Here is a 24,591-nt window from a genome sequence, read left to right on the forward strand (position 1 = left end):
TTTGAACATGAAAAATCCAATGAGGAGAAGAAAAGCAAAGCCAAAGAGTCCATTCCAAAATCCGACAAACAAGCAAAATGAACAAAAAACATTGAATTCAATTCTTTCTGATTTTAGAAACTGCATTAAAGAAGGGGTGCACCGGTCCTGGAGATACTGCAATACCAGGTCAATGCGTGGAGTGGACAGAGCAAGCTCTTTTTCCATCTCCCTGTTCTAAAAATCCATTTAATATATGGTCCCCAGATAGGGGACGTATCAGATATTAAACTGATAAGAACAGATACTACACTTGATCTTAGCCAAAAGGCCGAGAAGCGATAACCAGAATTGGTTTCAAACTACGGAGCCACCCAAGGATCCTGAAAAGTCCATTTGTGGAGATGAGCTCCTGGACTCCCGTTAAGAAGACATGTTGTCAACCTCTAGATCCCTTACATGCCTGCACTTTTCGGCTTGCTGCTGCTGCAATCCACGCGTTTTAGATCTGCATAACTCCACCTCTTTAAACACAGCACCTTCACCCCCTGCTGTTCCCACCCGCCTCAACACCGTTGGAAGGGAGGAGAACCAATTAAGGCGGGGGGTGGGGTGGAACGAGCAGCTGTCTACCCTTAGCAGGAGGGCTCCTGATTACATACCTCTCCTGCTGCTGCTGCTGCTGGCTGTCCAGCAGCAGACTGAAGGTGGCTGCTGCTGTGCACAGGTATATAAAGGCTCAGAGCCTATTATGACACGCGCAGCCAGCGTTCCATTGCCACATTCCATCTACTGCAGGCAGGATACCTGGCTGGCTGAATGTCGCTGAGAAGCTCACAGAGACCGCCATAAGCAACAGTTTAACAGAATGCCACAGACTAATCAACCAAACTTTTTGGGTTGGGTTCTCTTTTATAGTTTGCAGGCATTAAATGAAAGAAGTCAGTGTTCCAGCAGAAGGAGACAACGTTTCAGAAAAGGCATTGTAGCAAACCAAAAAAGAAATTTTAAGCGCAGCAGAGTAACCAGCGCACATACCTGTTAGCTCAGGTGAGTTTAAAAGGCTGCTGTTGATAACAAGGGCATTTGCTAAATAGATGGTGTGTGTGCAACAATATACTGAAAGGTCAATTATATTGTGCAGCTTATCTCACCACCTGTAGTTATTTAGGTGAAAGCTCCAAAATGCTTGCCTAATATGTCTGTTTATCCAAAAGGAAGTAAAAAGGGAGAGCTAGAAAGATAGCATTGCATCACATTACATGGCAATGCAATGCACAGTTGCTGAAGTTGAACCAAAATGAGCTTGTAATCTGGCTTCTGCAACTTTGAACATGAAAAATCCAATGAGGAGAAGAAAAGCAAAGCCAAAGAGTCCATCCCAAAATCCGACAAACAAGCAAAATGAACAAAAAACATTGAATTCAATTCTTTCTGATTTTAGAAACTGCATTAAAGAAGGGGTGCACCGGTCCTGGAGATACTGCAATACCAGGTCAATGCGTGGAGTGGACAGAGCAAGCTCTTTTTCCATCTCCCTGTTCTAAAAATCCATTTAATATATGGTCCCCAGGTAGGGGACGTATCAGATATTAAACTGATAAGAACAGATTTTTTTTTAAGAACAGATTTTTTTTTTTTTTTTTTTCTTTTTTTTTTTTTTTTTTTAGCCCGAATTCGTGTACAAAACCCGAGTGCGCTTAAAAAAGTGACAAGTGCCACAAAAAAAGTGCACTAGGATGCTGGTCTTCTTGAAACCCTCTCCAAAAGGAGAAGGGTCCCCCAAACCATTCCCCGTCCCTCCGAGCCAAAAGGCCACAGCGAGGAACAGGGACAAAAAGCCACCTCCAGCCGAAGCCAGAGGCGACCCAATCTTACCCCCAGCACCTGCCCGAGTTCTCACCCGAGCAAGGCACTGGGAGCCAAAGACTGTGCTCCCCTCCCGGAAGAGGGGAGCCAACAACGCTCTCCTCCCGAAAGAGGAGAGCCAGGGGGGTTCAGGGGGGAGCGGAACCTGATGGCCACACACTCCCCCCCTAGACCTGCCAAGAGAGGAACCCGTAAGGGAACCGCATCCCGACAAAATCCTAGTAGGACGTGACACACGTGAATAAGTGGACACACAGTGACAAAGAAATTAAATAAATAGTGAAGGTTTCACAGTATAATACTGCCCGGACCTTCGACCGGGAATTGAAAAATTCCCCATCCTAAGGCCAGAAGGCCCGGAATAAGGGTGTGTGCGAAGAAAGAAAATTTGAAGTGCTTGTGCAAATGTGCCATAAACTCAAGTGGGGTTCCCAATCCCAGTGAGTTAAGGCACCCCAGGGTCACCACTCCTGGGGCACTTCACACTTCGGGCTTTCGATCTTCCCCGGCCCAATGGCGTCGATCCTGGGGGGCCATGCTTTCCACCAGATGACTATATTAGCCACCTGGCGTACTAACAAGCGCCTAAACCCCAGTGTGCATAATGTATCAATCTACTAGGGCGGCCAACATCCAAAACCGCCTTTTCAAAAGATACTACACTTGATCTTAGCCAAAAGGCCGAGAAGCGATAACCAGAATTGGTTTCAAACTACGGAGCCACCCAAGGATCCTGAAAAGTCCATTTGTGGAGATGAGCTCCTGGACTCCCGTTAAGAAGACATGTTGTCAACCTCTAGATCCCTTACATGCCTGCACTTTTCGGCTTGCTGCTGCTGCAATCCACGCGTTTTAGATCTGCATAACTCCACCTCTTTAAACACAGCACCTTCACCCCCTGCTGTTCCCACCCGCCTCAACACCGTTGGAAGGGAGGAGAACCAATTAAGGCGGGGGGTGGGGTGGAACGAGCAGCTGTCTACCCTTAGCAGGAGGGCTCCTGATTACATACCTCTCCTGCTGCTGCTGCTGCTGGCTGTCCAGCAGCAGACTGAAGGTGGCTGCTGCTGTGCGCAGGTATATAAAGGCTCAGAGCCTATTATGACACGCGCAGCCAGCGTTCCATTGCCACATTCCATCTACTGCAGGCAGGATACCTGGCTGGCTGAATGTCGCTGAGAAGCTCACAGAGACCGCCATAAGCAACAGTTTAACAGAATGCCACAGACTAATCAACCAAACTTTTTGGGTTGGGTTCTCTTTTATAGTCTGCAGGCATTAAATGAAAGAAGTCAGTGTTCCAGCAGAAGGAGACAACGTTTCAGAAAAGGCATTGTAGCAAACCAAAAAAGAAATTTTAAGCGCAGCAGAGTAACCAGCGCACATACCTGTTAGCTCAGGTGAGTTTAAAAGGCTGCTGTTGATAACAAGGGCATTTGCTAAATAGATGGTGTGTGTGCAACAATATACTGAAAGGTCAATTATATTGTGCAGCTTATCTCACCACCTGTAGTTATTTAGGTGAAAGCTCCAAAATGCTTGCCTAATATGTCTGTTTATCCAAAAGGAAGTAAAAACGGAGAGCTAGAAAGATAGCATTGCATCACATTACATGGCAATGCAATGCACAGTTGCTGAAGTTGAACCAAAATGAGCTTGTAATCTGGCTTCTGCAACTTTGAACATGAAAAATCCAATGAGGAGAAGAAAAGCAAAGCCAAAGAGTCCATCCCAAAATCCGACAAACAAGCAAAATGAACAAAAAACATTGAATTCAATTCTTTCTGATTTTAGAAACTGCATTAAAGAAGGGGTGCACCGGTCCTGGAGATACTGCAATACCAGGTCAATGCGTGGAGTGGACAGAGCAAGCTCTTTTTCCATCTCCCTGTTCTAAAAATCCATTTAATATATGGTCCCCAGATAGGGGACGTATCAGATATTAAACTGATAAGAACAGATACTACACTTGATCTTAGCCAAAAGGCCGAGAAGCGATAACCAGAATTGGTTTCAAACTACGGAGCCACCCAAGGATCCTGAAAAGTCCATTTGTGGAGATGAGCTCCTGGACTCCCGTTAAGAAGACATGTTGTCAACCTCTAGATCCCTTACATGCCTGCACTTTTCGGCTTGCTGCTGCTGCAATCCACGCGTTTTAGATCTGCATAACTCCACCTCTTTAAACACAGCACCTTCACCCCCTGCTGTTCCCACCCGCCTCAACACCGTTGGAAGGGAGGAGAACCAATTAAGGCGGGGGGTGGGGTGGAACGAGCAGCTGTCTACCCTTAGCAGGAGGGCTCCTGATTACATACCTCTCCTGCTGCTGCTGCTGCTGGCTGTCCAGCAGCAGACTGAAGGTGGCTGCTGCTGTGCACAGGTATATAAAGGCTCAGAGCCTATTATGACACGCGCAGCCAGCGTTCCATTGCCACATTCCATCTACTGCAGGCAGGATACCTGGCTGGCTGAATGTCGCTGAGAAGCTCACAGAGACCGCCATAAGCAACAGTTTAACAGAATGCCACAGACTAATCAACCAAACTTTTTGGGTTGGGTTCTCTTTTATAGTCTGCAGGCATTAAATGAAAGAAGTCAGTGTTCCAGCAGAAGGAGACAACGTTTCAGAAAAGGCATTGTAGCAAACCAAAAAAGAAATTTTAAGCGCAGCAGAGTAACCAGCGCACATACCTGTTAGCTCAGGTGAGTTTAAAAGGCTGCTGTTGATAACAAGGGCATTTGCTAAATAGATGGTGTGTGCGCAACAATATACTGAAAGGTCAATTATATTGTGCAGCTTATCTCACCACCTGTAGTTATTTAGGTGAAAGCTCCAAAATGCTTGCCTAATATGTCTGTTTATCCAAAAGGAAGTAAAAAGGGAGAGCTAGAAAGATAGCATTGCATCACATTACATGGCAATGCAATGCACAGTTGCTGAAGTTGAACCAAAATGAGCTTGTAATCTGGCTTCTGCAACTTTGAACATGAAAAATCCAATGAGGAGAAGAAAAGCAAAGCCAAAGAGTCCATCCCAAAATCCGACAAACAAGCAAAATGAACAAAAAACATTGAATTCAATTCTTTCTGATTTTAGAAACTGCATTAAAGAAGGGGTGCACCGGTCCTGGAGATACTGCAATACCAGGTCAATGCGTGGAGTGGACAGAGCAAGCTCTTTTTCCATCTCCCTGTTCTAAAAATCCATTTAATATATGGTCCCCAGATAGGGGACGTATCAGATATTAAACTGATAAGAACAGATTTTTTTTTTTTTTTTTTCGAAAGCCCGAATTCGTGTACAAAACCCGAGTGCGCTTAAAAAAGTGACAAGTGCCACAAAAAAAGTGCACTAGGATGCTGGTCTTCTTGAAACCCTCTCCAAAAGGAGAAGAGTCCCCCAAACCATTCCCCGTCCCTCCGAGCCAGAAGGCCACAGCGAGGAACAGGTACAAATAGCCACCTCCAGCCGGAGCCAGAGGCGACCCAATCTTACCCCCAGCACCTGCCCGAGTTCTCACCCGAGCAAGGCACTGGGAGCCAAAGACTGTTCTCCCCTCCCGGAAGAGGGGAGCCAACAACGCTCTCCTCCAGAAAGAGGAGAGCCAGGGGGGTTCAGGGGGGAGCGGAACCTGATGGCCACACACTCCCCCCCTAGACCTGCCAAGAGAGGAACCCGTAAGGGAACCGCATCCCGACAAAATCCTAGTAAGGACGTGGACACACGTGAAAAAGTTAACACACAGTGACAAAAAAATTAAATAAATAGTGAAGGTTTCACAGTATAATACTGCCCGGACCTTCGACCGGGAATTGAAAAATTCCCCATCCTAAGGCCAGAAGGCCCGGAATAAGGGTGTGTGTGAAGAAAGAAATATTGAAGTGCTAGTGCAAATGTGCCATAAACTCAAGCGGGGTTCCCAATCCCAGTGAGTTGAGGCACCCCAGGGTCACCACTCCTGGGGCACTTAACACTTCGGGCTTTCGATCTTCCCCGGCCCAATGGCGTCGATCCTGGGGGGCCATGCTTTCCACCAGATGACTATATTAGCCACCTGGCGTACTAACAAGCGCCTAAACCCCAGTGTGCATAATGTATCAATCTACTAGGGCGGCCAACATCCAAAGCCGCCTTTTCGAAAGATACTACACTTGATCTTAGCCAAAAGGCCGAGAAGCGATAACCAGAATTGGTTTCAAACTACGGAGCCACCCAAGGATCCTGAAAAGTCCATTTGTGGAGATGAGCTCCTGGACTCCCGTTAAGAAGACATGTTGTCAACCTCTAGATCCCTTACATGCCTGCACTTTTCGGCTTGCTGCTGCTGCAATCCACGCGTTTTAGATCTGCATAACTCCACCTCTTTAAACACAGCACCTTCACCCCCTGCTGTTCCCACCCGCCTCAACACCGTTGGAAGGGAGGAGAACCAATTAAGGCGGGGGGTGGGGTGGAACGAGCAGCTGTCTACCCTTAGCAGGAGGGCTCCTGATTACATACCTCTCCTGCTGCTGCTGCTGCTGGCTGTCCAGCAGCAGACTGAAGGTGGCTGCTGCTGTGCACAGGTATATAAAGGCTCAGAGCCTATTATGACACGCGCAGCCAGCGTTCCATTGCCACATTCCATCTACTGCAGGCAGGATACCTGGCTGGCTGAATGTCGCTGAGAAGCTCACAGAGACCGCCATAAGCAACAGTTTAACAGAATGCCACAGACTAATCAACCAAACTTTTTGGGTTGGGTTCTCTTTTATAGTCTGCAGGCATTAAATGAAAGAAGTCAGTGTTCCAGCAGAAGGAGACAACGTTTCAGAAAAGGCATTGTAGCAAACCAAAAAAGAAATTTTAAGCGCAGCAGAGTAACCAGCGCACATACCTGTTAGCTCAGGTGAGTTTAAAAGGCTGCTGTTGATAACAAGGGCATTTGCTAAATAGATGGTGTGTGTGCAACAATATACTGAAAGGTCAATTATATTGTGCAGCTTATCTCACCACCTGTAGTTATTTAGGTGAAAGCTCCAAAATGCTTGCCTAATATGTCTGTTTATCCAAAAGGAAGTAAAAAGGGAGAGCTAGAAAGATAGCATTGCATCACATTACATGGCAATGCAATGCACAGTTGCTGAAGTTGAACCAAAATGAGCTTGTAATCTGGCTTCTGCAACTTTGAACATGAAAAATCCAATGAGGAGAAGAAAAGCAAAGCCAAAGAGTCCATCCCAAAATCCGACAAACAAGCAAAATGAACAAAAAACATTGAATTCAATTCTTTCTGATTTTAGAAACTGCATTAAAGAAGGGGTGCACCGGTCCTGGAGATACTGCAATACCAGGTCAATGCGTGGAGTGGACAGAGCAAGCTCTTTTTCCATCTCCCTGTTCTAAAAATCCATTTAATATATGGTCCCCAGATAGGGGACGTATCAGATATTAAACTGATAAGAACAGATACTACACTTGATCTTAGCCAAAAGGCCGAGAAGCGATAACCAGAATTGGTTTCAAACTACGGAGCCACCCAAGGATCCTGAAAAGTCCATTTGTGGAGATGAGCTCCTGGACTCCCGTTAAGAAGACATGTTGTCAACCTCTAGATCCCTTACATGCCTGCAATTTTCGGCTTGCTGCTGCTGCAATCCACGCGTTTTAGATCTGCATAACTCCACCTCTTTAAACACAGCACCTTCACCCCCTGCTGTTCCCACCCGCCTCAACACCGTTGGAAGGGAGGAGAACCAATTAAGGCGGGGGGTGGGGTGGAACGAGCAGCTGTCTACCCTTAGCAGGAGGGCTCCTGATTACATACCTCTCCTGCTGCTGCTGCTGCTGGCTGTCCAGCAGCAGACTGAAGGTGGCTGCTGCTGTGCACAGGTATATAAAGGCTCAGAGCCTATTATGACACGCGCAGCCAGCGTTCCATTGCCACATTCCATCTACTGCAGGCAGGATACCTGGCTGGCTGAATGTCGCTGAGAAGCTCACAGAGACCGCCATAAGCAACAGTTTAACAGAATGCCACAGACTAATCAACCAAACTTTTTGGGTTGGGTTCTCTTTTATAGTCTGCAGGCATTAAATGAAAGAAGTCAGTGTTCCAGCAGAAGGAGACAACGTTTCAGAAAAGGCATTGTAGCAAACCAAAAAAGAAATTTTAAGCGCAGCAGAGTAACCAGCGCACATACCTGTTAGCTCAGGTGAGTTTAAAAGGCTCCTGTTGATAACAAGGGCATTTGCTAAATAGATGGTGTGTGTGCAACAATATACTGAAAGGTCAATTATATTGTGCAGCTTATCTCACCACCTGTAGTTATTTAGGTGAAAGCTCCAAAATGCTTGCCTAATATGTCTGTTTATCCAAAAGGAAGTAAAAAGGGAGAGCTAGAAAGATAGCATTGCATCACATTACATGGCAATGCAATGCACAGTTGCTGAAGTTGAACCAAAATGAGCTTGTAATCTGGCTTCTGCAACTTTGAACATGAAAAATCCAATGAGGAGAAGAAAAGCAAAGCCAAAGAGTCCATCCCAAAATCCGACAAACAAGCAAAATGAACAAAAAACATTGAATTCAATTCTTTCTGATTTTAGAAACTGCATTAAAGAAGGGGTGCACCGGTCCTGGAGATACTGCAATACCAGGTCAATGCATGGAGTGGACAGAGCAAGCTCTTTTTCCATCTCCCTGTTCTAAAAATCCATTTAATATATGGTCCCCAGATAGGGGACGTATCAGATATTAAACTGATAAGAACAGATTTTTTTTTTTTTTTTTTTTTTTTTTTTTTTTGTGAAAGCCCGAATTCGTGTACAAAACCCGAGTGCGCTTAAAAAAGTGACAAGTGCCACAAAAAAAAGTGCACTAGGATGCTGGTCTTCTTGAAACCCTCTCCAAAAGGAGAAGGGTCCCCCAAACCATTCCCCGTCCCTCCGAGCCAGAAGGCCACAGCGAGGCACAGGGACAAATAGCCACCTCCAGCCGGAGCCAGAGGCGACCCAATCTTACCCTCAATACCTGCCCGAGTTCTCACCCGAGCAAGGCACTGGGAGCCAAAGACTGTGCTCCCCTCCCGGAAGAGGGGAGCCAACAACGCTCTCCTCCCGAAAGAGGAGAGCCAGGGGGGTTCAGGGGGGAGCGGAACCTGATGGCCACACACTCCCCCCCTAGACCTGCCAAGAGAGGAACCCGTAAGGGAACCGCATCCCGACAAAATCCTAGTAAGGACGTGGACACACGTGAAAAAGTGGACACACCGTGACAAAAAAAAAATTAAATAAATAGTGAAGGTTTCACAGTATAATACTGCCCGGACCTTCGACCGGGAATTGAAAAATTCCCCATCCTAAGGCCAGAAGGCCCGGAATAAGGGTGTGTGTGAAGAAAGAAATATTGAAGTGCTAGTGCAAATGTGCCATAAACTCAAGTGGGGTTCCCAATCCCAGTGAGTTAAGGCACCCCAGGGTCACCACTCCTGGGGCACTTCACACTTCGAGCTTTCGATCTTCCCCGGCCCAATGGCGTCGATCCTGGGGGGCCATGCTTTCCACCAGATGACTATATTAGCCACCTGGCGTACTAACAAGCGCCTAAACCCCAGTGTGCATAATGTATCAATCTACTAGGGCGGCCAACATCCAAAACCGCCTTTTCGAAAGATACTACACTTGATCTTAGCCAAAAGGCCGAGAAGCGATAACCAGAATTGGTTTCAAACTACGGAGCCACCCAAGGATCCTGAAAAGTCCATTTGTGGAGATGAGCTCCTGGACTCCCGTTAAGAAGACATGTTGTCAACCTCTAGATCCCTTACATGCCTGCACTTTTCGGCTTGCTGCTGCTGCAATCCACGCGTTTTAGATCTGCATAACTCCACCTCTTTAAACACAGCACCTTCACCCCCTGCTGTTCCCACCCGCCTCAACACCGTTGGAAGGGAGGAGAACCAATTAAGGCGGGGGGTGGGGTGGAACGAGCAGCTGTCTACCCTTAGCAGGAGGGCTCCTGATTACATACCTCTCCTGCTGCTGCTGCTGCTGGCTGTCCAGCAGCAGACTGAAGGTGGCTGCTGCTGTGCACAGGTATATAAAGGCTCAGAGCCTATTATGACACGCGCAGCCAGCGTTCCATTGCCACATTCCATCTACTGCAGGCAGGATACCTGGCTGGCTGAATGTCGCTGAGAAGCTCACAGAGACCGCCATAAGCAACAGTTTAACAGAATGCCACAGACTAATCAACCAAACTTTTTGGGTTGGGTTCTCTTTTATAGTCTGCAGGCATTAAATGAAAGAAGTCAGTGTTCCAGCAGAAGGAGACAACGTTTCAGAAAAGGCATTGTAGCAAACCAAAAAAGAAATTTTAAGCGCAGCAGAGTAACCAGCGCACATACCTGTTAGCTCAGGTGAGTTTAAAAGGCTGCTGTTGATAACAAGGGCATTTGCTAAATAGATGGTGTGTGTGCAACAATATACTGAAAGGTCAATTATATTGTGCAGCTTATCTCACCACCTGTAGTTATTTAGGTGAAAGCTCCAAAATGCTTGCCTAATATGTCTGTTTATCCAAAAGGAAGTAAAAAGGGAGAGCTAGAAAGATAGCATTGCATCACATTACATGGCAATGCAATGCACAGTTGCTGAAGTTGAACCAAAATGAGCTTGTAATCTGGCTTCTGCAACTTTGAACATGAAAAATCCAATGAGGAGAAGAAAAGCAAAGCCAAAGAGTCCATCCCAAAATCCGACAAACAAGCAAAATGAACCAAAAACATTGAATTCAATTCTTTCTGATTTTAGAAACTGCATTAAAGAAGGGGTGCACCGGTCCTGGAGATACTGCAATACCAGGTCAATGCGTGGAGTGGACAGAGCAAGCTCTTTTTCCATCTCCCTGTTCTAAAAATCCATTTAATATATGGTCCCCAGATAGGGGACGTATCAGATATTAAACTGATAAGAACAGATACTACACTTGATCTTAGCCAAAAGGCCGAGAAGCGATAACCAGAATTGGTTTCAAACTACGGAGCCACCCAAGGATCCTGAAAAGTCCATTTGTGGAGATGAGCTCCTGGACTCCCGTTAAGAAGACATGTTGTCAACCTCTAGATCCCTTACATGCCTGCACTTTTCGGCTTGCTGCTGCTGCAATCCACGCGTTTTAGATCTGCATAACTCCACCTCTTTAAACACAGCACCTTCACCCCCTGCTGTTCCCACCCGCCTCAACACCGTTGGAAGGGAGGAGAACCAATTAAGGCGGGGGGTGGGGTGGAACGAGCAGCTGTCTACCCTTAGCAGGAGGGCTCCTGATTACATACCTCTCCTGCTGCTGCTGCTGCTGGCTGTCCAGCAGCAGACTGAAGGTGGCTGCTGCTGTGCACAGGTATATAAAGGCTCAGAGCCTATTATGACACGCGCAGCCAGCGTTCCATTGCCACATTCCATCTACTGCAGGCAGGATACCTGGCTGGCTGAATGTCGCTGAGAAGCTCACAGAGACCGCCATAAGCAACAGTTTAACAGAATGCCACAGGCTAATCAACCAAACTTTTTGGGTTGGGTTCTCTTTTATAGTCTGCAGGCATTAAATGAAAGAAGTCAGTGTTCCAGCAGAAGGAGACAACGTTTCAGAAAAGGCATTGTAGCAAACCAAAAAAGAAATTTTAAGTGCAGCAGAGTAACCAGCGCACATACCTGTTAGCTCAGGTGAGTTTAAAAGGCTGCTGTTGATAACAAGGGCATTTGCTAAATAGATGGTGTGTGTGCAACAATATACTGAAAGGTCAATTATATTGTGCAGCTTATCTCACCACCTGTAGTTATTTAGGTGAAAGCTCCAAAATGCTTGCCTAATATGTCTGTTTATCCAAAAGGAAGGAAAAAGGGAGAGCTAGAAAGATAGCATTGCATCACATTACATGGCAATGCAATGCACAGTTGCTGAAGTTGAACCAAAATGAGCTTGTAATCTGGCTTCTGCAACTTTGAACATGAAAAATCCAATGAGGAGAAGAAAAGCAAAGCCAAAGAGTCCATCCCAAAATCCGACAAACAAGCAAAATGAACCAAAAACATTGAATTCAATTCTTTCTGATTTTAGAAACTGCATTAAAGAAGGGGTGCACCGGTCCTGGAGATACTGCAATACCAGGTCAATGCGTGGAGTGGACAGAGCAAGCTCTTTTTCCATCTCCCTGTTCTAAAAATCCATTTAATATATGGTCCCCAGATAGGGGACGTATCAGATATTAAACTGATAAGAACAGATACTACACTTGATCTTAGCCAAAAGGCCGAGAAGCGATAACCAGAATTGGTTTCAAACTACGGAGCCACCCAAGGATCCTGAAAAGTCCATTTGTGGAGATGAGCTCCTGGACTCCCGTTAAGAAGACATGTTGTCAACCTCTAGATCCCTTACATGCCTGCACTTTTCGGCTTGCTGCTGCTGCAATCCACGCGTTTTAGATCTGCATAACTCCACCTCTTTAAACACAGCACCTTCACCCCCTGCTGTTCCCACCCGCCTCAACACCGTTGGAAGGGAGGAGAACCAATTAAGGCGGGGGGTGGGGTGGAACGAGCAGCTGTCTACCCTTAGCAGGAGGGCTCCTGATTACATACCTCTCCTGCTGCTGCTGCTGCTGGCTGTCCAGCAGCAGACTGAAGGTGGCTGCTGCTGTGCACAGGTATATAAAGGCTCAGAGCCTATTATGACACGCGCAGCCAGCGTTCCATTGCCACATTCCATCTACTGCAGGCAGGATACCTGGCTGGCTGAATGTCGCTGAGAAGCTCACAGAGACCGCCATAAGCAACAGTTTAACAGAATGCCACAGGCTAATCAACCAAACTTTTTGGGTTGGGTTCTCTTTTATAGTCTGCAGGCATTAAATGAAAGAAGTCAGTGTTCCAGCAGAAGGAGACAACGTTTCAGAAAAGGCATTGTAGCAAACCAAAAAAGAAATTTTAAGTGCAGCAGAGTAACCAGCGCACATACCTGTTAGCTCAGGTGAGTTTAAAAGGCTGCTGTTGATAACAAGGGCATTTGCTAAATAGATGGTGTGTGTGCAACAATATACTGAAAGGTCAATTATATTGTGCAGCTTATCTCACCACCTGTAGTTATTTAGGTGAAAGCTCCAAAATGCTTGCCTAATATGTCTGTTTATCCAAAAGGAAGGAAAAAGGGAGAGCTAGAAAGATAGCATTGCATCACATTACATGGCAATGCAATGCACAGTTGCTGAAGTTGAACCAAAATGAGCTTGTAATCTGGCTTCTGCAACTTTGAACATGAAAAATCCAATGAGGAGAAGAAAAGCAAAGCCAAAGAGTCCATCCCAAAATCCGACAAACAAGCAAAATGAACAAAAAACATTGAATTCAATTCTTTCTGATTTTAGAAACTGCATTAAAGAAGGGGTGCACCGGTCCTGGAGATACTGCAATACCAGGTCAATGCGTGGAGTGGACAGAGCAAGCTCTTTTTCCATCTCCCTGTTCTAAAAATCCATTTAATATATGGTCCCCAGATAGGGGACGTATCAGATATTAAACTGATAAGAACAGATACTACACTTGATCTTAGCCAAAAGGCCGAGAAGCGATAACCAGAATTGGTTTCAAACTACGGAGCCACCCAAGGATCCTGAAAAGTCCATTTGTGGAGATGAGCTCCTGGACTCCCGTTAAGAAGACATGTTGTCAACCTCTAGATCCCTTACATGCCTGCACTTTTCGGCTTGCTGCTGCTGCAATCCACGCGTTTTAGATCTGCATAACTCCACCTCTTTAAACACAGCACCTTCACCCCCTGCTGTTCCCACCCGCCTCAACACCGTTGGAAGGGAGGAGAACCAATTAAGGCGGGGGGTGGGGTGGAACGAGCAGCTGTCTACCCTTAGCAGGAGGGCTCCTGATTACATACCTCTCCTGCTGCTGCTGCTGCTGGCTGTCCAGCAGCAGACTGAAGGTGGCTGCTGCTGTGCACAGGTATATAAAGGCTCAGAGCCTATTATGACACGCGCAGCCAGCGTTCCATTGCCACATTCCATCTACTGCAGGCAGGATACCTGGCTGGCTGAATGTCGCTGAGAAGCTCACAGAGACCGCCATAAGCAACAGTTTAACAGAATGCCACAGACTAATCAACCAAACTTTTTGGGTTGGGTTCTCTTTTATAGTCTGCAGGCATTAAATGAAAGAAGTCAGTGTTCCAGCAGAAGGAGACAACGTTTCAGAAAAGGCATTGTAGCAAACCAAAAAAGAAATTTTAAGCGCAGCAGAGTAACCAGCGCACATACCTGTTAGCTCAGGTGAGTTTAAAAGGCTGCTGTTGATAACAAGGGCATTTGCTAAATAGTTGGTGTGTGTGCAACAATATACTGAAAGGTCAATTATATTGTGCAGCTTATCTCACCACCTGTAGTTATTTAGGTGAAAGCTCCAAAATGCTTGCCTAATATGTCTGTTTATCCAAAAGGAAGTAAAAAGGGAGAGCTAGAAAGATAGCATTGCATCACATTACATGGCAATGCAATGCACAGTTGCTGAAGTTGAACCAAAATGAGCTTGTAATCTGGCTTCTGCAACTTTGAACATGAAAAATCCAATGAGGAGAAGAAAAGCAAAGCCAAAGAGTCCATCCCAAAATCCGACAAACAAGCAAAATGAACAAAAAACATTGAATTCAATTCTTTCTGATTTTAAAAACTGCATTAAAGAAGGGGTGCACCGGTCCTGGAGATACTGCAATACCAGGTCAATGCGTGGAGTGGACAGAGCAAGCTCTTTTTCCATCTCCCTGTTCTAAAAATCCATTTAATATATGGTCCCCAGATAGGGGACGTATCAGATATTAAACTGATAAGAACAGATACTACACTTGATCTTAGCCAAAAGGCCGAGAAGCGATAACCAGAATTGGTTTCAAACTACGGAGCCACCCAAGGATCCTGAAAAGTCCATTTGTGGAGATGAGCTCCTGGACTCCCGTTAAGAAGACATGTTGTCAACCTCTAGATCCCTTACATGCCTGCACTTTTCGGCTTGCTGCTGCTGCAATCCACGCGTTTTAGATCTGCATAACTCCACCTCTTTAAACACAGCACCTTCACCCCCTGCTGTTCCCACCCGCCTCAACACCGTTGGAAGGGAGGAGAACCAATTAAGGCGGGGGGTGGGGTGGAACGAGCAGCTGTCTACCCTTAGCAGGAGGGCTCCTGATTACATACCTCTCCTGCTGCTGCTGCTGCTGGCTGTCCAGCAGCAGACTGAAGGTGGCTGCTGCTGTGCACAGGTATATAAAGGCTCAGAGCCTATTATGACACGCGCAGCCAGCGTTCCATTGCCACATTCCATCTACTGCAGGCAGGATACCTGGCTGGCTGAATGTCGCTGAGAAGCTCACAGAGACCGCCATAAGCAACAGTTTAACAGAATGCCACAGACTAATCAACCAAACTTTTTGGGTTGGGTTCTCTTTTATAGTCTGCAGGCATTAAATGAAAGAAGTCAGTGTTCCAGCAGAAGGAGACAACGTTTCAGAAAAGGCATTGTAGCAAACCAAAAAAGAAATTTTAAGCGCAGCAGAGTAACCAGCGCACATACCTGTTAGCTCAGGTGAGTTTAAAAGGCTGCTGTTGATAACAAGGGCATTTGCTAAATAGATGGTGTGTGTGCAACAATATACTGAAAGGTCAATTATATTGTGCAGCTTATCTCACCACCTGTAGTTATTTAGGTGAAAGCTCCAAAATGCTTGCCTAATATGTCTGTTTATCCAAAAGGAAGTAAAAAGGGAGAGCTAGAAAGATAGCATTGCATCACATTACATGGCAATGCAATGCACAGTTGCTGAAGTTGAACCAAAATGAGCTTGTAATCTGGCTTCTGCAACTTTGAACATGAAAAATCCAATGAGGAGAAGAAAAGCAAAGCCAAAGAGTCCATCCCAAAATCCGACAAACAAGCAAAATGAACAAAAAACATTGAATTCAATTCTTTCTGATTTTAGAAACTGCATTAAAGAAGGGGTGCACCGGTCCTGGAGATACTGCAATACCAGGTCAATGCGTGGAGTGGACAGAGCAAGCTCTTTTTCCATCTCCCTGTTCTAAAAATCCATTTAATATATGGTCCCCAGATAGGGGACGTATCAGATATTAAACTGATAAGAACAGATACTACACTTGATCTTAGCCAAAAGGCCGAGAAGCGATAACCAGAATTGGTTTCAAACTACGGAGCCACCCAAGGATCCTGAAAAGTCCATTTGTGGAGATGAGCTCCTGGACTCCCGTTAAGAAGACATGTTGTCAACCTCTAGATCCCTTACATGCCTGCACTTTTCGGCTTGCTGCTGCTGCAATCCACGCGTTTTAGATCTGCATAACTCCACCTCTTTAAACACAGCACCTTCACCCCCTGCTGTTCCCACCCGCCTCAACACCGTTGGAAGGGAGGAGAACCAATTAAGGCGGGGGGTGGGGTGGAACGAGCAGCTGTCTACCCTTAGCAGGAGGGCTCCTGATTACATACCTCTCCTGCTGCTGCTGCTGCTGGCTGTCCAGCAGCAGACTGAAGGTGGCTGCTGCTGTGCACAGGTATATAAAGGCTCAGAGCCTATTATGACACGCGCAGCCAGCGTTCCATTGCCACATTCCATCTACTGCAGGCAGGATACCTGGCTGGCTGAATATCGCTGAGAAGCTCACAGAGACCGCCATAAGCAACAGTTTAACAGAATGCCACAGACTAATCAACCAAACTTTTTGGGTTGGGTTCTCTTTTATAGTCTGCAGGCATTAAATGAAAGAAGTCAGTGTTCCAGCAGAAGGAGACAACGTTTCAGAAAAGGCATTGTAGCAAACCAAAAAAGAAATTTTAAGCGCAGCAGAGTAACCAGCGCACATACCTGTTAGCTCAGGTGAGTTTAAAAGGCTGCTGTTGATAACAAGGGCATTTGCTAAATAGATGGTGTGTGTGCAACAATATACTGAAAGGTCAATTATATTGTGCAGCTTATCTCACCACCTGTAGTTATTTAGGTGAAAGCTCCAAAATGCTTGCCTAATATGTCTGTTTATCCAAAAGGAAGTAAAAAGGGAGAGCTAGAAAGATAGCATTGCATCACATTACATGGCAATGCAATGCACAGTTGCTGAAGTTGAACCAAAATGAGCTTGTAATCTGGCTTCTGCAACTTTGAACATGAAAAATCCAATGAGGAGAAGAAAAGCAAAGCCAAAGAGTCCATCCCAAAATCCGACAAACAAGCAAAATGAACAAAAAACATTGAATTCAATTCTTTCTGATTTTAGAAACTGCATTAAAGAAGGGGTGCACCGGTCCTGGAGATACTGCAATACCAGGTCAATGCGTGGAGTGGACAGAGCAAGCTCTTTTTCCATCTCCCTGTTCTAAAAATCCATTTAATATATGGTCCCCAGATAGGGGACGTATCAGATATTAAACTGATAAGAACAGATACTACACTTGATCTTAGCCAAAAGGCCGAGAAGCGATAACCAGAATTGGTTTCAAACTACGGAGCCACCCAAGGATCCTGAAAAGTCCATTTGTGGAGATGAGCTCCTGGACTCCCGTTAAGAAGACATGTTGTCAACCTCTAGATCCCTTACATGCCTGCACTTTTCGGCTTGCTGCTGCTGCAATCCACGCGTTTTAGATCTGCATAACTCCACCTCTTTAAACACAGCACCTTCACCCCCTGCTGTTCCCACCCGCCTCAACACCGTTGGAAGGGAGGAGAACCAATTAAGGCGGGGGGTGGGGTGGAACGAGCAGCTGTCTACCCTTAGCAGGAGGGCTCCTGATTACATACCTCTCCTGCTGCTGCTGCTGGCTGTCCAGCAGCAGACTGAAGGTGGCTGCTGCTGTGCACAGGTATATAAAGGCTCAGAGCCTATTATGACACGCGCAGCCAGCGTTCCATTGCCACATTCCATCTACTGCAGGCAGGATACCTGGCTGGCTGAATGTCGCTGAGAAGCTCACAGAGACCGCCATAAGCAACAGTTTAACAGAATGCCACAGACTAATCAACCAAACTTTTTGGGTTGGGTTCTCTTTTATAGTCTGCAGGCATTAAATGAAAGAAGTCAGTGTTCCAGCAGAAGGAGACAACGTTTCAGAAAAGGCATTGTAGCAAACCAAAAAAGAAATTTTAAGCGCAGCAGAGTAACCAGCGCACATACCTGTTAGCTCAGGTGAGTTTAAAAGGCTGCTGTTGATAACAAGGGCATTTGCTAAATAGATGGTGTGTGTGCAACAATATACTGAAAGGTCAATTATATTGTGCAGCTTATCTCACCACCTGTAGTTATTTAGGTGAAAGCTCCAAAATGCTTGCCTAATATGTCTGTTTATCCAAAAGGAAGTAAAAAGGGAGAGCTAGAAAGATAGCATTGCATCACATTACATGGCAATGCAATGCACAGTTGCTGAAGTTGAACCAAAATGAGCTTGTAATCTGGCTTCTGCAACTTTGAACATGAAAAATCCAATGAGGAGAAGAAAAGCAAAGCCAAAGAGTCCATCCCAAAATCCGACAAACAAGCAAAATGAACAAAAAACATTGAATTCAATTCTTTCTGATTTTAGAAACTGCATTAAAGAAGGGGTGCACCGGTCCTGGAGATACTGCAATACCAGGTCAATGCGTGGAGTGGACAGAGCAAGCTCTTTTTCCATCTCCCTGTTCTAAAAATCCATTTAATGTATGGTCCCCAGATAGGGGACGTATCAGATATTAAACTGATAAGAACAGATACTACACTTGATCTTAGCCAAAAGGCCGAGAAGCGATAACCAGAATTGGTTTCAAACTACGGAGCCACCCAAGGATCCTGAAAAGTCCATTTGTGGAGATGAGCTCCTGGACTCCCGTTAAGAAGACATGTTGTCAACCTCTAGATCCCTTACATGCCTGCACTTTTCGGCTTGCTGCTGCTGCAATCCACGCGTTTTAGATCTGCATAACTCCACCTCTTTAAACACAGCACCTTCACCCCCTGCTGTTCCCACCCGCCTCAACACCGTTGGAAGGGAGGAGAACCAATTAAGGCGGGGGGTGGGGTGGAACGAGCAGCTGTCTACCCTTAGCAGGAGGGCTCCTGATTACATACCTCTCCTGCTGCTGCTGCTGGCTGTCCAGCAGCAGACTGAAGGTGGCTGCTGCTGTGCACAGGTATATAAAGGCTCAGAGCCTATTATGACACGCGCAGCCAGCGTTCCATTGCCACATTCCATCTACTGCAGGCAGGATACCTGGCTGGCTGAATGTCGCTGAGAAGCTCACAGAGACCGCCATAAGCAACAGTTTAACAGAATGCCACAGACTAATCAACCAAACTTTTTGGGTTGGGTTCTCTTTTATAGTCTGCAGGCATTAAATGAAAGAAGTCAGTGTTCCAGCAGAAGGAGACAACGTTTCAGAAAAGGCATTGTAGCAAACCAAAAAAGAAATTTTAAGCGCAGCAGAGTAACCAGCGCACATACCTGTTAGCTCAGGTGAGTTTAAAAGGCTGCTGTTGATAACAAGGGCATTTGCTAAATAGATGGTGTGTGTGCAACAATATACTGAAAGGTCAATTATATTGTGCAGCTTATCTCACCACCTGTAGTTATTTAGGTGAAAGCTCCAAAATGCTTGCCTAATATGTCTGTTTATCCAAAAGGAAGTAAAAAGGGAGAGCTAGAAAGATAGCATTGCATCACATTACATGGCAATGCAATGCACAGTTGCTGAAGTTGAACCAAAATGAGCTTGTAATCTGGCTTCTGCAACTTTGAACATGAAAAATCCAATGAGGAGAAGAAAAGCAAAGCCAAAGAGTCCATCCCAAAATCCGACAAACAAGCAAAATGAACAAAAAACATTGAATTCAATTCTTTCTGATTTTAGAAACTGCATTAAAGAAGGGGTGCACCGGTCCTGGAGATACTGCAATACCAGGTCAATGCGTGGAGTGGACAGAGCAAGCTCTTTTTCCATCTCCCTGTTCTAAAAATCCATTTAATATATGGTCCCCAGATAGGGGACGTATCAGATATTAAACTGATAAGAACAGATACTACACTTGATCTTAGCCAAAAGGCCGAGAAGCGATAACCAGAATTGGTTTCAAACTACGGAGCCACCCAAGGATCCTGAAAAGTCCATTTGTGGAGATGAGCTCCTGGACTCCCGTTAAGAAGACATGTTGTCAACCTCTAGATCCCTTACATGCCTGCACTTTTCGGCTTGCTGCTGCTGCAATCCACGCGTTTTAGATCTGCATAACTCCACCTCTTTAAACACAGCACCTTCACCCCCTGCTGTTCCCACCCGCCTCAACACCGTTGGAAGGGAGGAGAACCAATTAAGGCGGGGGGTGGGGTGGAACGAGCAGCTGTCTACCCTTAGCAGGAGGGCTCCTGATTACATACCTCTCCTGCTGCTGCTGGCTGTCCAGCAGCAGACTGAAGGTGGCTGCTGCTGTGCACAGGTATATAAAGGCTCAGAGCCTATTATGACACGCGCAGCCAGCGTTCCATTGCCACATTCCATCTACTGCAGGCAGGATACCTGGCTGGCTGAATGTCGCTGAGAAGCTCACAGAGACCGCCATAAGCAACAGTTTAACAGAATGCCACAGACTAATCAACCAAACTTTTTGGGTTGGGTTCTCTTTTATAGTCTGCAGGCATTAAATGAAAGAAGTCAGTGTTCCAGCAGAAGGAGACAACGTTTCAGAAAAGGCATTGTAGCAAACCAAAAAAGAAATTTTAAGCGCAGCAGAGTAACCAGCGCACATACCTGTTAGCTCAGGTGAGTTTAAAAGGCTGCTGTTGATAACAAGGGCATTTGCTAAATAGATGGTGTGTGTGCAACAATATACTGAAAGGTCAATTATATTGTGCAGCTTATCTCACCACCTGTAGTTATTTAGGTGAAAGCTCCAAAATGCTTGCCTAATATGTCTGTTTATCCAAAAGGAAGTAAAAAGGGAGAGCTAGAAAGATAGCATTGCATCACATTACATGGCAATGCAATGCACAGTTGCTGAAGTTGAACCAAAATGAGCTTGTAATCTGGCTTCTGCAACTTTGAACATGAAAAATCCAATGAGGAGAAGAAAAGCAAAGCCAAAGAGTCCATCCCAAAATCCGACAAACAAGCAAAATGAACAAAAAACATTGAATTCAATTCTTTCTGATTTTAGAAACTGCATTAAAGAAGGGGTGCACCGGTCCTGGAGATACTGCAATACCAGGTCAATGCGTGGAGTGGACAGAGCAAGCTCTTTTTCCATCTCCCTGTTCTAAAAATCCATTTAATATATGGTCCCCAGATAGGGGACGTATCAGATATTAAACTGATAAGAACAGATACTACACTTGATCTTAGCCAAAAGGCCGAGAAGCGATAACCAGAATTGGTTTCAAACTACGGAGCCACCCAAGGATCCTGAAAAGTCCATTTGTGGAGATGAGCTCCTGGACTCCCGTTAAGAAGACATGTTGTCAACCTCTAGATCCCTTACATGCCTGCACTTTTCGGCTTGCTGCTGCTGCAATCCACGCGTTTTAGATCTGCATAACTCCACCTCTTTAAACACAGCACCTTCACCCCCTGCTGTTCCCACCCGCCTCAACACCGTTGGAAGGGAGGAGAACCAATTAAGGCGGGGGGTGGGGTGGAACGAGCAGCTGTCTACCCTTAGCAGGAGGGCTCCTGATTACATACCTCTCCTGCTGCTGCTGCTGCTGGCTGTCCAGCAGCAGACTGAAGGTGGCTGCTGCTGTGCACAGGTATATAAAGGCTCAGAGCCTATTATGACACGCGCAGCCAGCGTTCCATTGCCACATTCCATCTACTGCAGGCAGGATACCTGGCTGGCTGAATGTCGCTGAGAAGCTCACAGAGACCGCCATAAGCAACAGTTTAACAGAATGCCACAGACTAATCAACCAAACTTTTTGGGTTGGGTTCTCTTTTATAGTCTGCAGGCATTAAATGAAAGAAGTCAGTGTTCCAGCAGAAGGAGACAACGTTTCAGAAAAGGCATTGTAGCAAACCAAAAAAGAAATTTTAAGCGCAGCAGAGTAACCAGCGCACATACCTGTTAGCTCAGGTGAGTTTAAAAGGCTGCTGTTGATAACAAGGGCATTTGCTAAATAGATGGTGTGTGTGCAACAATATACTGAAAGGTCAATTATATTGTGCAGCTTATCTCACCACCTGTAGTTATTTAGGTGAAAGCTCCAAAATGCTTGCCTAATATGTCTGTTTATCCAAAAGGAAGGAAAAAGGGAGAGCTAGAAAGATAGCATTGCATCACATTACATGGCAATGCAATGCACAGTTGCTGAAGTTGAACCAAAATGAGCTTGTAATCTGGCTTCTGCAACTTTGAACATGAAAAATCCAATGAGGAGAAGAAAAGCAAAGCCAAAGAGTCCATCCCAAAATCTGACAAACAAGCAAAATGAACAAAAAACATTGAATTCAATTCTTTCTGATTTTAGAAACTACATTAAAGAAGGGGTGCACCGGTCCTGGAGATACTGCAATACCAGGTCAATGCGTGGAGTGGACAGAGCAAGCTCTTTTTCCATCTCCCTGTTCTAAAAATCCATTTAATATATGGTCCCCAGATAGGGGACGTATCAGATATTAAACTGATAAGAACAGATACTACACTTGATCTTAGCCAAAAGGCCGAGAAGCGATAACCAGAATTGGTTTCAAACTACGGAGCCACCCAAGGATCCTGAAAAGTCCATTTGTGGAGATGAGCTCCTGGACTCCCGTTAAGAAGACATGTTGTCAACCTCTAGATCCCTTACATGCCTGCACTTTTCGGCTTGCTGCTGCTGCAATCCACGCGTTTTAGATCTGCATAACTCCACCTCTTTAAACACAGCACCTTCACCCCCTGCTGTTCCCACCCGCCTCAACACCGTTGGAAGGGAGGAGAACCAATTAAGGCGGGGGGTGGGGTGGAACGAGCAGCTGTCTACCCTTAGCAGGAGGGCTCCTGATTACATACCTCTCCTGCTGCTGCTGCTGCTGGCTGTCCAGCAGCAGACTGAAGGTGGCTGCTGCTGTGCACAGGTATATAAAGGCTCAGAGCCTATTATGACACGCGCAGCCAGCGTTCCATTGCCACATTCCATCTACTGCAGGCAGGATACCTGGCTGGCTGAATGTCGCTGAGAAGCTCACAGAGACCGCCATAAGCAACAGTTTAACAGAATGCCACAGACTAATCAACCAAACTTTTTGGGTTGGGTTCTCTTTTATAGTCTGCAGGCATTAAATGAAAGAAGTCAGTGTTCCAGCAGAAGGAGACAACGTTTCAGAAAAGGCATTGTAGCAAACCAAAAAAGAAATTTTAAGCGCAGCAGAGTAACCAGCGCACATACCTGTTAGCTCAGGTGAGTTTAAAAGGCTGCTGTTGATAACAAGGGCATTTGCTAAATAGATGGTGTGTGTGCAACAATATACTGAAAGGTCAATTATATTGTGCAGCTTATCTCACCACCTGTAGTTATTTAGGTGAAAGCTCCAAAATGCTTGCCTAATATGTCTGTTTATCCAAAAGGAAGTAAAAAGGGAGAGCTAGAAAGATAGCATTGCATCACATTACATGGCAATGCAATGCACAGTTGCTGAAGTTGAACCAAAATGAGCTTGTAATCTGGCTTCTGCAACTTTGAACATGAAAAATCCAATGAGGAGAAGAAAAGCAAAGCCAAAGAGTCCATCCCAAAATCCGACAAACAAGCAAAATGAACAAAAAACATTGAATTCAATTCTTTCTGATTTTAGAAACTGCATTAAAGAAGGGGTGCACCGGTCCTGGAGATACTGCAATACCAGGTCAATGCGTGGAGTGGACAGAGCAAGCTCTTTTTCCATCTCCCTGTTCTAAAAATCCATTTAATATATGGTCCCCAGATAGGGGACGTATCAGATATTAAACTGATAAGAACAGATTTTTTGATTGAAGCTGCATCCAAGGCACTGAAAAATGTGACCGAAGTCACACCAAAACAGCGCACGAGGCGAGGATTCATGTGGACCCTTCCCGGAGGAGAGGCTCCCCAATAAACCATCCCCATCCCTCCGAGCCAGAAGGCCACAGCGAGGGTCAGGGATCTCCGATGCTCTCCCTAGCCGAAGCCGGAGAAGAGCCGTTTTCGTGCTCGCAGCTTCCATCTAGGCTGCCACCCTAGTGGAGCTGGAGCCTGTGTTGGTTTCTCAGCCCAAAGCTGACCGGACCTCCGACCGGGTTTATAAAAATTCCCCTTCCTAGCCCGGAGGCCAGGAATAGGGGGGGTTGCTCAGAAAGTATGATTGGCAAAGGTGCGGCGTGCTACGAAGCCAAGTCTTTCTGGGGTTCCCAGTCCCAGTAAGCTTGGACTCCCACCAGGGCGCCTACTCCTGGGGCACATTGCTCCAAAGCCCTCACACTTACCCAGCCTAGTGACTTCGATCCTGGAGGGCCATGTTTTCCATCAGATAACTCTATGAGCCACCTGGCGTACTATCAAGTGCACCAAACCAGTGTGTAATGTGCATCAATTTACTAGGGCAGCCCAAGGACAAAACTGCCTTTTGAAAAGATACTACACTTGATCTTAGCCAAAAGGCCGAGAAGCGATAACCAGAATTGGTTTCAAACTACGGAGCCACCCAAGGATCCTGAAAAGTCCATTTGTGGAGA

The 24,591-nt window shown here is 45.8% G+C and overlaps 16 non-coding genes and 5 pseudogenes across 16 annotated transcripts; all 21 read right to left on the bottom strand.

The window, feature by feature from the left end:
• Positions 1-131: 131 nt before the first annotated feature.
• On the bottom strand, positions 132-322 carry LOC141220558 (U2 spliceosomal RNA). The gene has a single exon (XR_012288763.1). It is a non-coding gene; the product is annotated as a U2 spliceosomal RNA (small nuclear RNA).
• A 1,115-nt stretch (positions 323-1,437) lies between these two features.
• Positions 1,438-1,609, bottom strand: LOC141220688 (U2 spliceosomal RNA; annotated as a pseudogene).
• Positions 1,610-2,449: 840 nt separating this feature from the next.
• On the bottom strand, positions 2,450-2,541 carry LOC141220748 (U2 spliceosomal RNA; annotated as a pseudogene).
• Positions 2,542-3,656: 1,115 nt separating this feature from the next.
• Positions 3,657-3,847, bottom strand: LOC141220559 (U2 spliceosomal RNA). The gene has a single exon (XR_012288764.1). It is a non-coding gene; the product is annotated as a U2 spliceosomal RNA (small nuclear RNA).
• A 1,115-nt stretch (positions 3,848-4,962) lies between these two features.
• Positions 4,963-5,145, bottom strand: LOC141220706 (U2 spliceosomal RNA). The gene has a single exon (XR_012288898.1). It is a non-coding gene; the product is annotated as a U2 spliceosomal RNA (small nuclear RNA).
• Positions 5,146-5,941: 796 nt separating this feature from the next.
• On the bottom strand, positions 5,942-6,033 carry LOC141220775 (U2 spliceosomal RNA; annotated as a pseudogene).
• Positions 6,034-7,148: 1,115 nt separating this feature from the next.
• On the bottom strand, positions 7,149-7,339 carry LOC141220560 (U2 spliceosomal RNA). Its single transcript, XR_012288765.1, has one exon. It is a non-coding gene; the product is annotated as a U2 spliceosomal RNA (small nuclear RNA).
• A 1,115-nt stretch (positions 7,340-8,454) lies between these two features.
• On the bottom strand, positions 8,455-8,652 carry LOC141220712 (U2 spliceosomal RNA). Its single transcript, XR_012288900.1, has one exon. It is a non-coding gene; the product is annotated as a U2 spliceosomal RNA (small nuclear RNA).
• An 800-nt stretch (positions 8,653-9,452) lies between these two features.
• Positions 9,453-9,544, bottom strand: LOC141220765 (U2 spliceosomal RNA; annotated as a pseudogene).
• A 1,115-nt stretch (positions 9,545-10,659) lies between these two features.
• Positions 10,660-10,850, bottom strand: LOC141220561 (U2 spliceosomal RNA). Its single transcript, XR_012288766.1, has one exon. It is a non-coding gene; the product is annotated as a U2 spliceosomal RNA (small nuclear RNA).
• A 1,115-nt stretch (positions 10,851-11,965) lies between these two features.
• On the bottom strand, positions 11,966-12,156 carry LOC141220562 (U2 spliceosomal RNA). Its single transcript, XR_012288767.1, has one exon. It is a non-coding gene; the product is annotated as a U2 spliceosomal RNA (small nuclear RNA).
• A 1,115-nt stretch (positions 12,157-13,271) lies between these two features.
• LOC141220563 (U2 spliceosomal RNA) lies at positions 13,272-13,462 on the bottom strand. Its single transcript, XR_012288768.1, has one exon. It is a non-coding gene; the product is annotated as a U2 spliceosomal RNA (small nuclear RNA).
• Positions 13,463-14,577: 1,115 nt separating this feature from the next.
• On the bottom strand, positions 14,578-14,768 carry LOC141220564 (U2 spliceosomal RNA). The gene has a single exon (XR_012288769.1). It is a non-coding gene; the product is annotated as a U2 spliceosomal RNA (small nuclear RNA).
• Positions 14,769-15,883: 1,115 nt separating this feature from the next.
• LOC141220565 (U2 spliceosomal RNA) lies at positions 15,884-16,074 on the bottom strand. The gene has a single exon (XR_012288770.1). It is a non-coding gene; the product is annotated as a U2 spliceosomal RNA (small nuclear RNA).
• Positions 16,075-17,189: 1,115 nt separating this feature from the next.
• Positions 17,190-17,380, bottom strand: LOC141220566 (U2 spliceosomal RNA). Its single transcript, XR_012288771.1, has one exon. It is a non-coding gene; the product is annotated as a U2 spliceosomal RNA (small nuclear RNA).
• A 1,112-nt stretch (positions 17,381-18,492) lies between these two features.
• Positions 18,493-18,683, bottom strand: LOC141220605 (U2 spliceosomal RNA). Its single transcript, XR_012288810.1, has one exon. It is a non-coding gene; the product is annotated as a U2 spliceosomal RNA (small nuclear RNA).
• Positions 18,684-19,795: 1,112 nt separating this feature from the next.
• Positions 19,796-19,986, bottom strand: LOC141220567 (U2 spliceosomal RNA). Its single transcript, XR_012288772.1, has one exon. It is a non-coding gene; the product is annotated as a U2 spliceosomal RNA (small nuclear RNA).
• Positions 19,987-21,095: 1,109 nt separating this feature from the next.
• LOC141220569 (U2 spliceosomal RNA) lies at positions 21,096-21,286 on the bottom strand. The gene has a single exon (XR_012288774.1). It is a non-coding gene; the product is annotated as a U2 spliceosomal RNA (small nuclear RNA).
• A 1,115-nt stretch (positions 21,287-22,401) lies between these two features.
• LOC141220570 (U2 spliceosomal RNA) lies at positions 22,402-22,592 on the bottom strand. Its single transcript, XR_012288775.1, has one exon. It is a non-coding gene; the product is annotated as a U2 spliceosomal RNA (small nuclear RNA).
• A 1,115-nt stretch (positions 22,593-23,707) lies between these two features.
• Positions 23,708-23,889, bottom strand: LOC141220650 (U2 spliceosomal RNA). Its single transcript, XR_012288855.1, has one exon. It is a non-coding gene; the product is annotated as a U2 spliceosomal RNA (small nuclear RNA).
• A 541-nt stretch (positions 23,890-24,430) lies between these two features.
• On the bottom strand, positions 24,431-24,529 carry LOC141220742 (U2 spliceosomal RNA; annotated as a pseudogene).
• Between the last annotated feature and the right edge of the window lie 62 nt (positions 24,530-24,591).

Source organism: Phyllobates terribilis, unplaced genomic scaffold (assembly GCF_046119375.1).
Source record: "Phyllobates terribilis strain yellow unplaced genomic scaffold, ASM4611937v1 Scaffold_298__1_contigs__length_2340664, whole genome shotgun sequence".
Lineage (NCBI taxonomy): Eukaryota > Metazoa > Chordata > Amphibia > Anura > Dendrobatidae > Phyllobates > Phyllobates terribilis.